Genomic DNA, 16072 nt, shown 5'->3' on the forward strand with positions numbered 1-16072 from the left:
GGAACGCGTATCACTTGCAACGTGGAAAGAAATACTGTAGGGGTAAGACACCCCTGACAACCCTGGGGGTGTGGGAAGAGCGTGACATGTACAAATAATCGAAAACGACCGATATTAGTGTAGAATCCATAGTTTTCGGGGTCGCTAAGATGAATAGTGACATTCCCAATGCCGTTCAACTCCAAGACACCACTGGTATCTCTAGGGGTGTGGGTGGGAAGAGGGTGACATGTAAAAATAATCGAAAACGACCGATATTAATGTGGAATTCATAGTTTTCGGGGTCGCTAGGATGAAGTGACACTACGAATACCGTTCAAACCCCTAGCACCCCTAAGGGTGGGGTGGGAAGGGGGTGACATGTAAAAATAATCGAAAACGACTGATATTAGTGTGGAATCCATACTTTTCGGTTTCGCTAAGATGAATAGTGACACTGCGAATGCCGTTCAACTCCAAGACACCCCTAAGGGTCCGGCTGGGAAGGGGGTGACATTTAAAAATAATCGAAAACTACCGATATTAATGTGGAATCCATAGTTTTCGGGGTCGCTAAGATGAATAGTCACACTCCCAATGTCGATTAACTCGAGACACCACTGGCAGCACTACGGGTGGGAGTGGAAAGGTGGGCGACATGTAAAAATAATCCGAAACGACCGATATTAGTGTGGAATCCATAGTTTTTGGGTTCGCTAAGATGAATAGTGACATTGCGAATGCAGTTCAAACATCTGGTGCTTCTACGGGTGGGGGTGGGAGGGGGTGACATGTAAACATAATCGCAAACTACCGATATTAGTGTGGAATCCATAGTTTTCTGGGTCGCTAGGATGAATAGTGACACTACGAATACCGTTCAAACCCCTGACACCCCTAGGGGTTAGAGCGGGAAGGAGGTGACGTAAAAATAATCGAAAACGGCAGATATTAGTGTGGAATCCATAGTTTTCGGGGTCGCTTAGATGAACAGTGACAGTCCCAATGCCATTCAACTCCAAGACAGCCCTGGCATCCCTAGGGGTGGGTGTAAAAAGGGGGTGACATGTAAAACGAAGTATATTAGTGTGGAATCCATAGTTTTCGGGGCCGCTGAGATGAATAGTGACACTCCCAATGCCGTTCAAGTCCAAGTTCATTTTACACTATAGTTAGAATTCATTATTTTCCTGTCTAATAGAAATTGGGATAAATAAATACCCGGGCAACGCCGGGTAATCAGCTAGTATATTATAAAGGAAATGAAATCAAATTATCGACATTCAAACAAAAATCAAATACTGAGTGTTTATTCAAACCATACTTTTGTGTGTGCGTACGTGTGAGGGGGAGGAGTTATGATGAACAATTCTTTAGGGGGGATTTTGATGAACGACGTTTTGGGGGAGGGATGGGCACCCCTGTTTCCCTGAGTTGCAGGAGGATGGTTTAGTGACTGGGAACAAGAAATGCGTCAAGTGCAGTAGACGATATCGCAGGAATGTAAGGTGAAGTTGAAAATACTGCAGTGAGCAGAGAGTTGGTGGTGGAATTCCATTTTAGGTGCTCCAAATGTAACTTGGATTTCTCCGCTCTGACCGGTACAGTTTTTGCAAATAAGAAACTGAGTCTGGCATGCATTTTTTCAGTTATACTTTCCGTGGACTTTAGCAGTTTTCCTGCTCCCATCTCCGCCGGTAAGTACTCTATGTGATCAAAAGTATCCGGACACACCGCGAAACCTTTTTTTTCATAGAGGGCGGCACAGTACTGCAATCTACCGCTTGGAACACATAGTCAGCGAACTCAGTAGTCTGCAGACAGTGTGAGACAGCAGTATGGGATGGTCTGAGGAACTCACAGACTTTCAACGTGGTCAGTTGGTTGAATGTCACTTGTGTAGGAAGTCTGTGTGTGAGATTTCCACCCTCCTAAACATCCCTCTGTCCACTGTTTCCAATGTTATAGTGAAGGGATGTGTACAATCCAAAAGCGTGCAGGCCAGCCTCCCATGTTGACCTCCAGAGACCATCGTGTGTTGAAGAGGGTCGTACAGCATTATCGTCAATCATCCATCGCCACCGTCACACAGGAATTCCGAAATGCATCAGGATCTACTCAAAGCACCATTAATGTTTGGCGCAAGGTGCGGCAACTTGGTTTCCATGGCCGAGCAGCTCCCCATAAGTCAAACATCACACAGACAAATTCCAAACGCCGCCTCGTGTGGTGCAAGGAGCGTCGAAACTGGACCATAGAACAGTGGGAAACCGTTGTGTGGAGTGATGAATCACGGTACACAATGTGGCGATCCGATGGTAGGGTGTGGGTGTGGCGAATGCCTGGTGAACGACATCTACCAGCCTGTATAGTGCCGACAGTGAAATTCGGAGGTGGCGGGGTTACAGTGTGATCATGTTTCTCCTAGAGGGGTCTTGGCCCCCTTGTTTCTTTACATGGCAATGTCACTGCACAAGCTTACGTTGACATTTTAACAGCTTTCATGCTGCCTGCCGTCGAAGACCAGTTCTGGGATGACCATTGTGTCTTTCGACACGACCGAGCACCCGTCCATACTGCAGGGCTTGTGGGGGAGTGGTTTGACGACAACAAGGTCCCACTAATGGACTGGCGTGCGCAGAGTCCTGATTTGAAACCCATAGAACATCTCTGGGATGTTTTGGAATGCAGACTTCGTGCTAGTCCACACCGATCCACATCAATACCTCTTCTCATTTTGGCGCTCTGCGAGGAATGGGCTGCTATTCCTCAAGAAACCTTCCGGCACCTGATTGAAAGTATGCCTGTGAGAGTGAACGCTGTCATCAAGGCTAAGGGTGGGCCCACACTGTATTGACTGCCAGTGTTCTCGATGGAGGGTTGCCCAAACTTGTACTTTATTTTCAGGTGGGTGTCCGGATACTTCTGATCACATAGAGTAGGTACTTTGAAGAAATATATATTTTCTATCATATTTGGAATGATTGTTAGGCTAGGTGGGTTACGTTTGGTGGTGATAGTAATTTGGCATTGATTTGTTGGTAATTTTAAAAACATATATCTTTGTTTATATTTGAAATAGGTGTTAGGTTAGAAGGGTTGCGTTAGGTTGCAATAGTAATTTGACTTTTAATGCTAAGTCAGGAGTATTACTTTTATTGCTGTTTGGGAATTTTTAAGGAAAAAATGAGTGAAAGTGGTCCGGAATAGGACTTTGTATTACTTACGAGTTGCTTTATTTTGGCATCTAATATCTCCGTTCTTTGTGTTTTCCGTATGCTGGAACCACTTTATATTACATAAAACATTGAAATATGTCAATTAAAAAAATCGACGTAATTCTCGAGGAGGTACGGCCCCGAATATATTTTTCAAATTATTGTCACGTGCCAGTTCCGACGACACAATGAAAAATGCAAGGAAGAAATGTTTCCCGAGAGCGACGATAGATGGCAGCATGACATATAGAGAAGAGCAGAGTTCATTGTAGATACTAGGAGCAGAGAAGAGTGATTATATATATTATAGTAAATGCAAAATACATAAAGGAAGAGTATAAAAATTATAGAAGGAGTGAATAAATGTTGTAAATAGCCAATTAAGATAAATAAGAATATGCTCGTAATATATTTATTGGAACTGTTGAATTAGTAAGAATAGCAAAACCTGGATGCCTGCTGTGAACATCATTATGATTCTTCCCTACACACAATTTCAATTATAAACTTTAGCAGGCAAAGTTATTTCAGGCGTTTACTGTATTTCGATTTTTAAAAAAAATATATTATCACATTATCTTGCCATACATGAAACTTAAGTTACCCGAGTGGAAGAGTCAAAGACCCACACTTCTTCTTTGATTCCTAAAATTCAAGCATATTATTGAATCACTGATTCCTTTGTTGATTATGTAATAATTAAAGAATTACAGAAACTATCAATAATAATCATTAATATCAAGAACCTGTCATTGCACGAGTGTATTCATATTTTATCATTCACTAAATCTAAAAAAAAGACATATCAATGTTGCATCAATATTTTTTTATATTTATATAGTAACTATAATAATTTCAAAAATTACCAACCATTTGTACACTGTTACTGCCATGCATATCATGTCAGAACACACATCTCAAGGTGGCAGGGGGGGAGGGTTCACAGGTCCACCGCTTGATTTTTTCATCCTGTGTGAGTTACTTTATGATTTTATGAACAAAAGTAATGCATAACTATTGGAAATGTCCCTATGCCCCTTGGGAACAGTGTAATTTATTTTCAATTTTTACTAAAAATGCTCACATTAGAAAAATAGAAAAACATATCCACAGGGAGGACCTCTCCCAATTGCCAGGTTTTTGGATATTATAATTCCTAATATTTTTGAAGACTCAAATGTTCTGTCTTCAATCACGAAGTTTAAGCCTACATTTTGCTCAAGATGCTAATCGGAACTGGACGTACAGTTTAAATTTGGATCCAAACCACTGCCTTAAAGAGGTGACCGAACTCAAGACCCCTTGAGAAAATAGGTTTTGTTTTCACTGCTTATTCACTTTGTTTCTCATGTCTGATCATTCAGTTTACTACGGCAATGGCAGGAATTATAAAAAGACAAACAATTATAATCGTCCATGGGGTATTCAAGGAGTCCCGGGTTCTATACCTGGTGGATGAACATTCTAGTTTGGATTCTACTTTGAACTGCAACTCCAATCCCTATAAACATATTTGTGCATAAAGTGGACTTAAAAAAAATTAAAAAAGCAATCTCTGTAATCATCTTTCGCAACCCTGGACCCCTATTGCGAAACAATATGCTAATCACTAAACCATGGAAGTCTGCTTGGTTTCCTGTCCACAGTAGTCTATATTATTAATTAAAACAGTGCAAGTGTTGTTAGAATTGATTGTAGGTGAGGTGAGGTAACCGACTGAAGTTTGCTCCTCGATCTGTAACTTCTAGATCCACCACTGGGTGGGCCTGGCAGCCCCCACCCCCTCGGGTAAGCTAGTTGCAAGCTGTGTGATATGATTTCTATAACAAAATGAATGCCTATGCAAAGTCTATTATTACCTTGCTACATTTTTCAGATTTTAAAATAGAAGAAAATACGTGTTGGAGGGTGATCCACACACTCCACATCACCCTTGTAAATGTTCTTTAGCAAAAGAAAATCTTAACCATCCCTGTAAACACTGGTTCAAAGTTTCACATCCACATAAAATACACCAAACCTTGGCCATTTATGTCACGTCAATATTTCAAATAAAAAAGTAGCTGGCAATCACTTTAGGTTCTTCCTTATCATTCATTCAGTTTTCATCCCAACACACGTCCTCCTCAGGTGACTGGATAAGGCCATTGTATTTAAACTTACAATTTCCCAGACATCTCCATCCTGAAAAGCAGAAAAACATACCACATGAAGAAACATATAGTGAATATTAAAACAATGTTTACTATGGTAGTTGAATAACAAATGCAAATATTTTTTGTTAATTAACCGCACTCCTTATTCATGATAAGAGAGCATTAAACATATATTTTTAATGGATTACAAGGATTACAACAACAAAAAAATATCCAGTAAGAACATGGCCAAGATCATCTGTAAATGAAACATTTTGTCAACTTTGTTGCCATTTCCCCCAGAAAGAGCAAAACTTGAAGTACAGTATACAACATGAAGCTGCTTTCTATTGCTTATAAAAATAATACTTGTCATTGACATCTAACATGTACAATAATTGTTGAAAAGAAAGAAATGTATGCGTGTCTTACTTTTTAAGACACAGAATCCTGCATAAGAAACACACAATACCTGAGACAGTGCACAAGATATTTTTTTTATAATCTCCGGCTGAAAACTGCAGTAGATATATACAGTACTCTACTAATTCAGCAATAAAGTTTTTCGAACCCTTTTTACTCACAATATATACATATGTATAAGTATAATGATTTATGACAGTGTCAGTTTCAAAACATGCAAGACTGTTTGACAGACTTTTGATAACCATGAAACACATTCGTTTAAGGCCGTACTAAAGGCAATTTTGTGGTAATTTTTCGATAAAAGATGGCAGCACTAAGGGCCATGTTGCCAGATCTCCGCGTAATCAAGGTAGATACATACAGGTTGGTCGATTAGGGTACTCCTTGATGGGATATGACGTCACGTTGGTTAGCAGATTTTATTGAAAAATCTAAGTAGATGTGGAGCAACGTAATTGTTTATCATGAGATTTTAGTTGTATGTTATTATTGAAAAAAAATACAACAATTTATCAGCAATGCAAGATAGTAATAGTCGTAATAGTAATATAAAATCCCTTATATTGTATTATGTATTTCTTTTAATATTTCGAAAGCAGAAGAGAACATACAAAGATAGCTGTAGTTAATTCAAACACGAAATGCATAAAGTAAGTAGAGTAATTGAAATAATTGAAAACATTTTGCAATTACGTTTGAAGCGAATGCTGCATTGACTGTAGAATTCACTTTATATGACAGTACTTGAACAAATTTATATCTTTTATCGGTGACGTTAAAATATTTTCTTCAGAAATTTGCTGAATTTCAGTGAACATCTTGTAAATATTTATAAATATTAGGGCTCTCTAACGATCCTCAATCTTTTATCCTTCAAGTGAATAAACATGTAATTCTGCACCCTTATTTTTACTGAGTTTTAATATTGCGATTTTGAAAGAAAAATGTCAGAAGAATCCTGGATACACAATAGAAGACATATTTGTTACTTTTATAATAGTTCAATATTAAATACAGTTTTGTTGTAGCCCATCTAATTTATTTGCATGTCATGTCACCACACAATGTCCTGTTTCATAGTTCTTTACGGATTTGGTATATTCTGGTTTTCAGTTCTGCAGCTGATGTAGAATCTTTGGAAGTATGAGTAACATTTTCAAGTAACAGTAACTGTAAAGTACTTACGTTATGAAATTAGTAATTGTAACTCAGTTATTTTTCCACCTAACTAGTAAGTTGTACAATTACTTTACTGCATGGATAGAAATATTAACTTGAACCAAATGTTCTCCTCAAAGAATGGGTAAATTGACGATTATTAAAGCCGGCCCCGTGGCGGAGTGGTTAGCACATCGCGCTACGACGGCAGGGGTCCCGGGTTCGAATCCTGGCCTGGGCATGGATGTTCGTGAGTGTCCATTCATCAATTTCATCATATCCACTCATCTCCATCATCGTAAACTAGCCAAAAGTGGCACAAAATAAAGCAAATCAATCAATTGATGATTATTAAAATCTCGAGACCATGAGGACATTTTTGTATTTTTTTTCGTCAAGAGCCAGGATGTATCCCAAGTTTATTTGTATTAGAACATTTACCATATAAGATTACATACATAATCTCCAACAATTCTCATTGACACACAGTAATTTTATAGTTCAACAAAAATTCTAAAAAATATTTGGTTTGCTTAAGAAAATGAAATGAAATGTTAATCGTCATTGCTTTGTAACAAAAGTTTACTGTGAATTTTATTGCCTCAATGTCTGTACATGAAATGTAAGAAATAAGTTATAATTTCATGAAACTTAATGCTTAGCATTTAGTGCTCATCGGTGGTGAAAAGGACATCGCGCTTGGAACTCATGATCCGAACAACGTCTTACGAGATGAAACAAATCTAGAGTAAAGTAACTGTAATAATAACTATGTTAGGTACTTTCTAAAGAACAGTAATAACAGTAATTATATGCGAATTACTTTCTCAAGTGATTAACTCGGAGTTACTTTTAAAGATTAACTATTCAAACACTGCTGATATATCATCGAGTTCAGCAACATACTATTGGTATGAATTGCGAGGGAAGATGAGCCTCCACCTTGGCAAAGTGGTAACGTAATCGCCTTGTAATACAGGAGTCCCAGGTTCGATAGACGGTGAGTGTACAGTGATCGTTAAATAAAAATGGGACAACTAGATCCTGAAAGTCTCCCTTCTCTGCAATGTGTCTTGTGTGTTGTCTAAATCTACGGCGATGAGTGAATTGTAATAGCAAATTTTCAATGGCAAGTTCTGTCACTGCCGTTGAGTTAGGCAACACACATAACGCATTGCAGATATTTCAGAATATAGGTGTCCCATTTTTATTGCCGGTGACTGTATATAGTGGTTTGGATTCCACTTTAAACTGTAGGTCCAGTCCCAATTAGCCTTTCTGTGTATAAAGAAGATTTAAAAAACGTATTTCGAGGGAAGATACAATACAGTAATAAATACGCGTACCATTAGAATAGAAGTTCAATAGCTTACAAAATAATTGTTTACGGGGACTACTAAAACTAGATTTTCTGGATATATAAAATCATATTTACGTTGTTTCAATGCATATTTATTATTTTTCTTTATCGTACACTGCAAAACATTATTGCGTTCTCTGAGAGCAGTGTTGGCGATTGGGTTCCAAATCTGGGAGAGGGCAAGGACACTTTAATTTCCATTGGTAAATGAGGTTTCTTAGGATTGTTGAAAATACCTCTAAAAATTTAAACTTGCAAGATTATCAATGAATGCGTACCAATGCTTGACAGGCAAGACAAGTAAGTCACACCCCTGGCACTGTTTTTTTTATTCTCTTTCCCCTAATATACAATTTACAATTGATGACCACTTGCTATCAGATATTATTAAGGCTTGAAACATAATTTCTTGAGCATATTTTGGACTCTTGATTTCTAGTAAATCATCACCAGTCAATCACGTGTCTACGCTAGCAAGCAAAAATGTATGTTTTCTTCCATGTAAAGTTCAAACAGTCCACTTTGTTGATTTACAGTATATTCCGTAGAAGCTTATACACCAACTGCCATCGTATGCAACTCCCATTGACGGTCAAACCTATTGTCCTTTTGTACAAATTTCAAAAGTGCTCTTTACTATTGGTAGAAGACACTTCGATTAGTTCCTCAAATGCTCATCTGCAAAAGGAACAAATAAAAATAGTTTTAACATCGTATATGAGACTATGAACTTACAAAACATGTTTAAAAAATATTGATATTACATTGTTACAACCTTAGACAAGTTGAGTTAATAATTGAACTTACAGATGTTGAGTAAATGGATTTGAAAATAATGGATTCAATTGGCACTATAATGCTTAACGATATCGTCCTGCTGGCCTCCCCGATGGCGCAGTGGTAGCGACGTCGCCTTGTAATCAAGGGGTCCCGGGTTCGATACCCGGTGGAGGCGCATAGTGGTTCGGATCCCACTTTAAACTGTAGGTCCAGTCCCGATTAGCCTTACTGTGCATAAAGTGGACTTAAAACAACAAATCAATCCAAATCAATATCGTCCTGTTATTAAAAGGCAGTTTGGTTCACGATATGAGCTCACTTCAATGGTCTAACTTTATAATGAATGTTCAATACGATGAGCCTAAAACAAAAATTGGCAAAATAATTGTTAGAAATATTTTCATAGCAGAGTGATGATTGCAACCCTATATGGAGTAAGGTTCCTCCAGGTTCGAATCCTGGTTTCGTGTATGTATTTAATCATTATCTTTGTTCCAATCATCCATTTTATCAAATCATTATTCATCATCATTGTTCCAAGGAGCAGAAGTTGGAGGTAAAATAACAGAAATACATTATGAAATGGAAATTCAGTTCCTACTATATTTTTATTTGAATTATTATAGTAGATCAGGCAAGAAGCAAAAAAGCTTAAAAAAACCTTTTATCTGCATGGAATGTTAATAATAGGCATCCATGCAAAATCAATCAGTCATAGGTCTGAGAGAAAAACTAGTCAAGCTTCAAACTCACTGGTATTCGAAGTAAACTATTTAGTACAAACGGCTACTGAAATCCAATATGACATTGAACCAAATATACGTAGCACAATCAGAACAAATTATGATTTCTATGAAGCTCTGTGTCATCCACAATTAAATTATTGCCCTTGTACTTGCAAGTATGGGAACATTTATCTATACCGGTACTCATTTTGAAATTCTCAGTAAACATACAGAGTGTTCGATAGACAGTAAGATAACTGTTAGGGTGTACTTTTACACTTTAAATATATAAAGTATCAAGTTATTGGACGAAATGCACTCTCATTATGAGCCGTCCTAAATTATAAAAGGACAAGAAAACAGAAGAGCTTCATACAGTTTACAAAACTGGTTTTCTGACTTGTTTCTGTAAAGGAAGATAACAGAACTGTGTCCGAAACTTGCAAACATTCATAGATCTCACATTACATCTATTCGAATCAAACCTAACTTAGCCTGACCTACTTAATACATATGAATATTTGCGAGCTGCTTCAAAAATAAAAAGAGAAAAACTCTTGTAGAAAATAGGTCAGCAAGTACTCGTTTCAACCATGTACAAGGGCAAAGTAAAAAACATTTAAACAAACTACTGATTTGTAATAAACATTCTGATGTTGTACATGTGAATAGCACGAGTTTCGTAGGTTTGGAAATTAACTTACAGGAATGAAAATAGATCATTTTATGCAATATTGATTTAATGATATCAGATATAATCTATATTAAACTACGTATATTTTATGCTATAGTAATGATCTCAAAACGGTAGTTATTAGCATTATGCCTAACGTAAAATATAACATTCTATTCTGACTTTACATTTACAAAGAATTATCAACTTCGTTTGGAAGTTAAAAAGTCATGCAGTGTCAAGCGATATTCTCACCGATATTACATCAGAAGATATTTGTTCAACATGTAAATAAATTATACATTTTGCGGAGCGAATTTACAATATAGAGAAAGTCTCCAATTTTGTTAATTTTCGGTTTACTAACTAATTTTGACCTCCTAATCACGAATCTGTTGTTAAAAATCGGCGGCGAAGTCGGAAATTTAAAAAAAAAAATGTTTTTTCAATTTTTATAAAGGTTTATATCCGTAGTTTTACGAACGAAATTTTATAAGTTTTAGAAACGAAATGTTATAACTATGCTTGCCTAACCTAACTTAACCTAACCGAACCTTCCGTGAATGGTTTTTGGGCGAATAATCACTTTGAATACGGAATTCGTAGTTTTGTAGCACGTAAATGACGAACAATGTTTCACAAAAATCAGCGGTGGAGTATTAGCGTATTTTTACAAACGAAATATTATAACTATGCTTGCCTAACATAACTAAAGGTAACCTAACATTACCTGAAATGGTTATCCGTGAATGATTTGTGGACCAATGATCACTTTCAATAAGAAATTTATAGTTTTGTAGCACGTAACTGACCAACAACGTTTCATCAATACAGGAGACGCCATACTTTCCTGAAATCAACGTTAAAGCACTGTTGCCAAACTTACCTGTAGTTGTCCGTATATGCTAAATTGAACGAAAGGAGTGCTAATGGAACCTAACCTAACAGGCCTAACCTAACCTAGTAGGCATACCTCGTCCCCGTGATGGTTCGTGGGGCTATGTCACGTTAATAATTTTCTCTCCCGCCTAAATTATCAATTTCAACGACCAATGCTGTGAACAATGTGGCAACGCTGTAGACGGCGCAAGGAATTTCGAACGTCATTTGTTCTGACATGGAAGATGGTGCCCGTGTTTCTTTATGGATAATTATCGCGGTAATTAACAATGTTATTTTACAACTTCTACAAATAAATATACAATTTTAACACGCGACCCCCGTCTCGTAACTCGAGATGCGTCTCTAGGAGTGCATAAGAAGTAAGTATAAGAAGTATGAAGTGAATTAGAGACTTTCTTTATATTGTACATTCTAGCCATATTAAGCAACAAGCAATTAAATATTAAGACTTACCTTCGAGCTTGTTCAGCTTTTTAACATCCTCCGTAGAATATTTGTTCCCTTGTTCTCGTATCTGTACGGGATTCGATATCCTCTGGTAGCTTGGTTTGATTTTCACTCTTTCAAGAACTTGCATTGATCATATCGTTAGAAATGAGTGAAATCTCGGCAACAGTGTTGGCTAAAATCTGCACCACGGAGTATATTGCGACAAAACGCCACTTCAAAAGTTTAAATGATAAGCACTACTCTCTGAAGGTACGAAATGTTTTCATGTTTTCACATAGTATTTCAGATGCTTGCGGGAAGAACATGTGATCTTTGTTTCACCACGAAATCTTCCATACTAGTCATAAAAGAAAGAAAATGCACCGCTCTTGACAAGAACTACCACTTCAGCGCCATCTGTACGCAGCAGTTTGAACATGACGGAGACCTTATATTTTCTGTTATTTACTTAAATCCCTTCAATCGTAACAAAATTATAAGGTTCACATGTTCTAGTGAATAAAACAATCTTTTACATCGGAAAATTTCTTCCTTACCGAATCTATATTAGTTGTACGGTTACCCTTAGAAATTTGGGTCTATGCTTTAGCATGGCTTTAGAACCCCCTTAAACTACGCGTATTTTTCTCTAGTAAAGTGAAACATTTGACAATGCTTCAAACATAATTACATTTGTAACACACTATTCAGCATAACTTGCATTGCAGTTATTGTTTCAGGGACAATAAATGCACGTAGTTTTATTTGATCCTAAAAAACCATAATTCAAGATCAAGTGATTCACAAATCAATGATATTCAGTATTCTTAAATTCACTAATTATAACTCCCCCAAAGGGCTACTTAATTGTTCTGATACCACTTTGTTCCTAGATTTGATTCCCAGCATGACACAGTGCTGTACCTTAAATTGTAATTTAAACTGCATGGTCAATTCCAATTAGCCTATCTCTGCATAAGGTGTGCTTAAAATCATAGTTCAATGAACATTTGCCAACAGCATAGAAAGTAGATGGTGACAAAAATAATGACATTTGTGGTTTGATATTCCAAGAAAAAAGATTATTACATACATCTTCACAATTTAGAATACTGTCACTGAATTCCATGATCCTAGACTACATTTCCTTCCAAGTCACACCATTTCTCAGTTGTGAATTTCACTAAAATATTCCAGTTTTGTTTATTAACAGTCATTCCTATATGCCTGAAGCATAATTAAGACAAAGTCAATTTACGCATCTAATGTTAGCTGGTTAGTTCTCTTGCTCAAGAACACATGCACATACACATTTTAAAATGTAATACTGCCACAGGATTTTGAAAGACCATTAATATAACTCTATAATTTTTAATTCAATGTTACCAGTTCCTAAACCGTGAAACATTTTCACTTGATAAATAAGAAAAATAAACATGTATTAAAATATAATAATACTTTACCCAAATGAATTAACACTAAACTAAGTAATCTAGATATTCACTAACATGCACAACATGCCATGTTGGAGCCCCGTGACATCCTGTTAGTGGAATTTCATTGGGTTACACGTGGTGTGCTCTTCGAGTTCCAGTAATATTGTTACGTAGCTTTCGCAAGTGGAGTCTGCTATTTCATTCCAAGTAGCTCCTAATTGTCCTCACAATGCTGGCACCAATATGAACTATCTGGAGGCCTCTAATGGAAATTGATCCTAGGACTGTTTGAGCTAAATTCATAACTATTTAGCCAAGCAGGAGCCCAAAATAAACTATTACTTGGATGATAAAGAGCATGAAATATACTTATTCATAATTGATATGGAATTATCAAATATGGTCAATATTTCAACTCACTAGTTCTATTTGAAAGAGACTTTATTAAAATGTGAGATCCAAACTGAAGGTACAAATAGGATGCTTCTACAAGAATGTATCTTTATCATTCAATTAAACTACAATGATATCTTAAAGGGAGGGGGATCCTCTCACAGTCATTCTACTGGAGACTGACTTCTTGAAATAGGTAACAGTAAATTTAAAGAAAAAGTGGATATTGCACTATACAAGTTAGTCTCTAGACATGATGTGTGCACATACATATCAAAAGCATGATTCATTACAAATACTTCCTTTTTGGCTTTAAGAATATTTATTTAATCACTTTCTTCATCATTCCATTCACCTTTAAGAATATTCACAAATGAATATGTTTATAATGGTTGATTTAATGATTGACTTGATGTTTTAAGTCCACTTTATGCACAGTAAGAATAATAGGGACTGGTCCTACAGTTTAAAGTTAGATCCGAACCACTATGTGCCTCTACCGGGTATCGAACCCGGCCGGGACCCCTTGATTACAAGGCGACGATGCTACCGCTGCACATGTTTATAATAGAAATAAGATACTTATCCTTCAAATACATCTCATTTTAAAATTATATATAAAGCTATAATATAAATTAATATCATTGCAAGAGGCCAAGAGTTGAGTTTTATTGAGAATATTCGAGTACCATGCTGTGAGTGAGTTGTTGTCTCTTATTACCCATATCTAGCACACAAAGAAGGTATAAAGTTAAACACCATGAGGAGAAATGGATTGTACCATTTAAACCATAATTAGTAGTCAGACAAGAATCATATTTTGAAAATCCTTAAACATTGACAAGAAAATAATTCTGGAGTGGGGAACAATACAAAATAGCATCTTAAGTCTAGACTAAGGACTGTTTTAGGATAGAATTCCTTTGTATCTTTTCCTAATGGAATTACTATGTAAATGTTTCCAAAACAATTTACCACATTTTATAGCAAACACTACTTGACACAAACAATTCATGCAGATTTGGTGATTGTGTGGAGCAGGATGAAAATATGTACATAATTGAAAAATAAGCAAATTTAAGGGAAGCATGGAATTACAAACACAAGTTCATTTCTCTACAAGAAAACTGCTTGTGAGTAAATCAGCTAAAGTGAGAAATATGTTGCTAAGTGTGTAAGTCAGAGCAGTGACATGGTTTGCCAAAGACCCAGAAGAGTTCATCAATGTTTTTAAGGATTGAGGAAGTGAAGAATAACGTAGCCGTTGCAAACTGATCAAGAAAATCATTCTGCCTTTACAAAATCACCTCTGTATATACGAGATGTGCCTTCAAAGCACTATCCAACCATTTGTAATATAGATGCAGTTTCTATATCCTCAGAAACACACATTGTACACCCGAGTAGTGTAAAATACAATATTATAAACCCGATAAATGATGAGCCCCTCTCAGGCAGATTTGGCTACACTTAAAACTAGCTCAAGATGTGTATATGAGCTTATTGCTCAAGTGTGTTACTCTGTCTAATCCAAGATTTTTGTAAAAATGCCCTCGGGAATTTCCCGTGAAATGATGAGCCCCCTCAGATTGATTTGGCTACACTTACAAAAGCTACATCTGTGAGATTGTTGTCCATAAGCTTGTCAAAAATCTGCCCCTCTTGATATTGTTTTGGCCACACTTAAAACTAAGCCAAAAATGCTCATAAGAGCTTATTGCCTCTAGTGTAATACTCTGTCAAGTGTGCTTAAATACTTGACAGTCAGTTCAGAGAATTAATATGTTAACCTGAATATTTTAATTGGACACCAGGCATATCTAGTACTAAGACAATGTAATATGCAGAGGCCTTCTAGAATTGCTCTGTGACTCTCTCATTTCTTACATCATAAATATATGATTTTTCACCTATAAGAATAACACTACATATAGTGTCATCAGGAAGTGTTTCATTTGAATTCACAGATAATTTTAATGTTTGTCCTGTCATTAACCACAAATTGTTTCCTTTTTGAAGTGTTGATAACAAACATGGGTCTCTGTGTTTTAAATTCATCTGGTGTGTAATACATGTCAGTATTGCCAGTAGTGACCCTTTTGTATGATGTAAATGCTTCATATAATTTGAGGAAATCATCCTTGGACATGTTTAAATTATAATTTTCTCTAGGAAACACCTCATTTCTGCCATTTTTAAGATATATGTTCTTGATGTTGCAGCTATCAAACTTACTTGAATTTTTTTCCTGATTATTGTGTCTTCCAGTCTGAAACAGTACCACCACAAAATCTGGCATGTCATATTGTATACTGGAGAATGAGTTTGTAGCATCAAATTCATAATAGCTACCAGTGGCAGGCTTCTGTACACATTGATATGTATAAAATTGTAAAGGCACCTGTGGATTTTTAGGATATCTGCTTTATATTTAAGAGCATAACTGGCTTCATATTC

Source organism: Lepisma saccharinum, chromosome 23 (genome assembly GCF_977018435.1).
Source record: "Lepisma saccharinum chromosome 23, izLepSacc3.1, whole genome shotgun sequence".
Lineage (NCBI taxonomy): Eukaryota > Metazoa > Arthropoda > Insecta > Zygentoma > Lepismatidae > Lepisma > Lepisma saccharinum.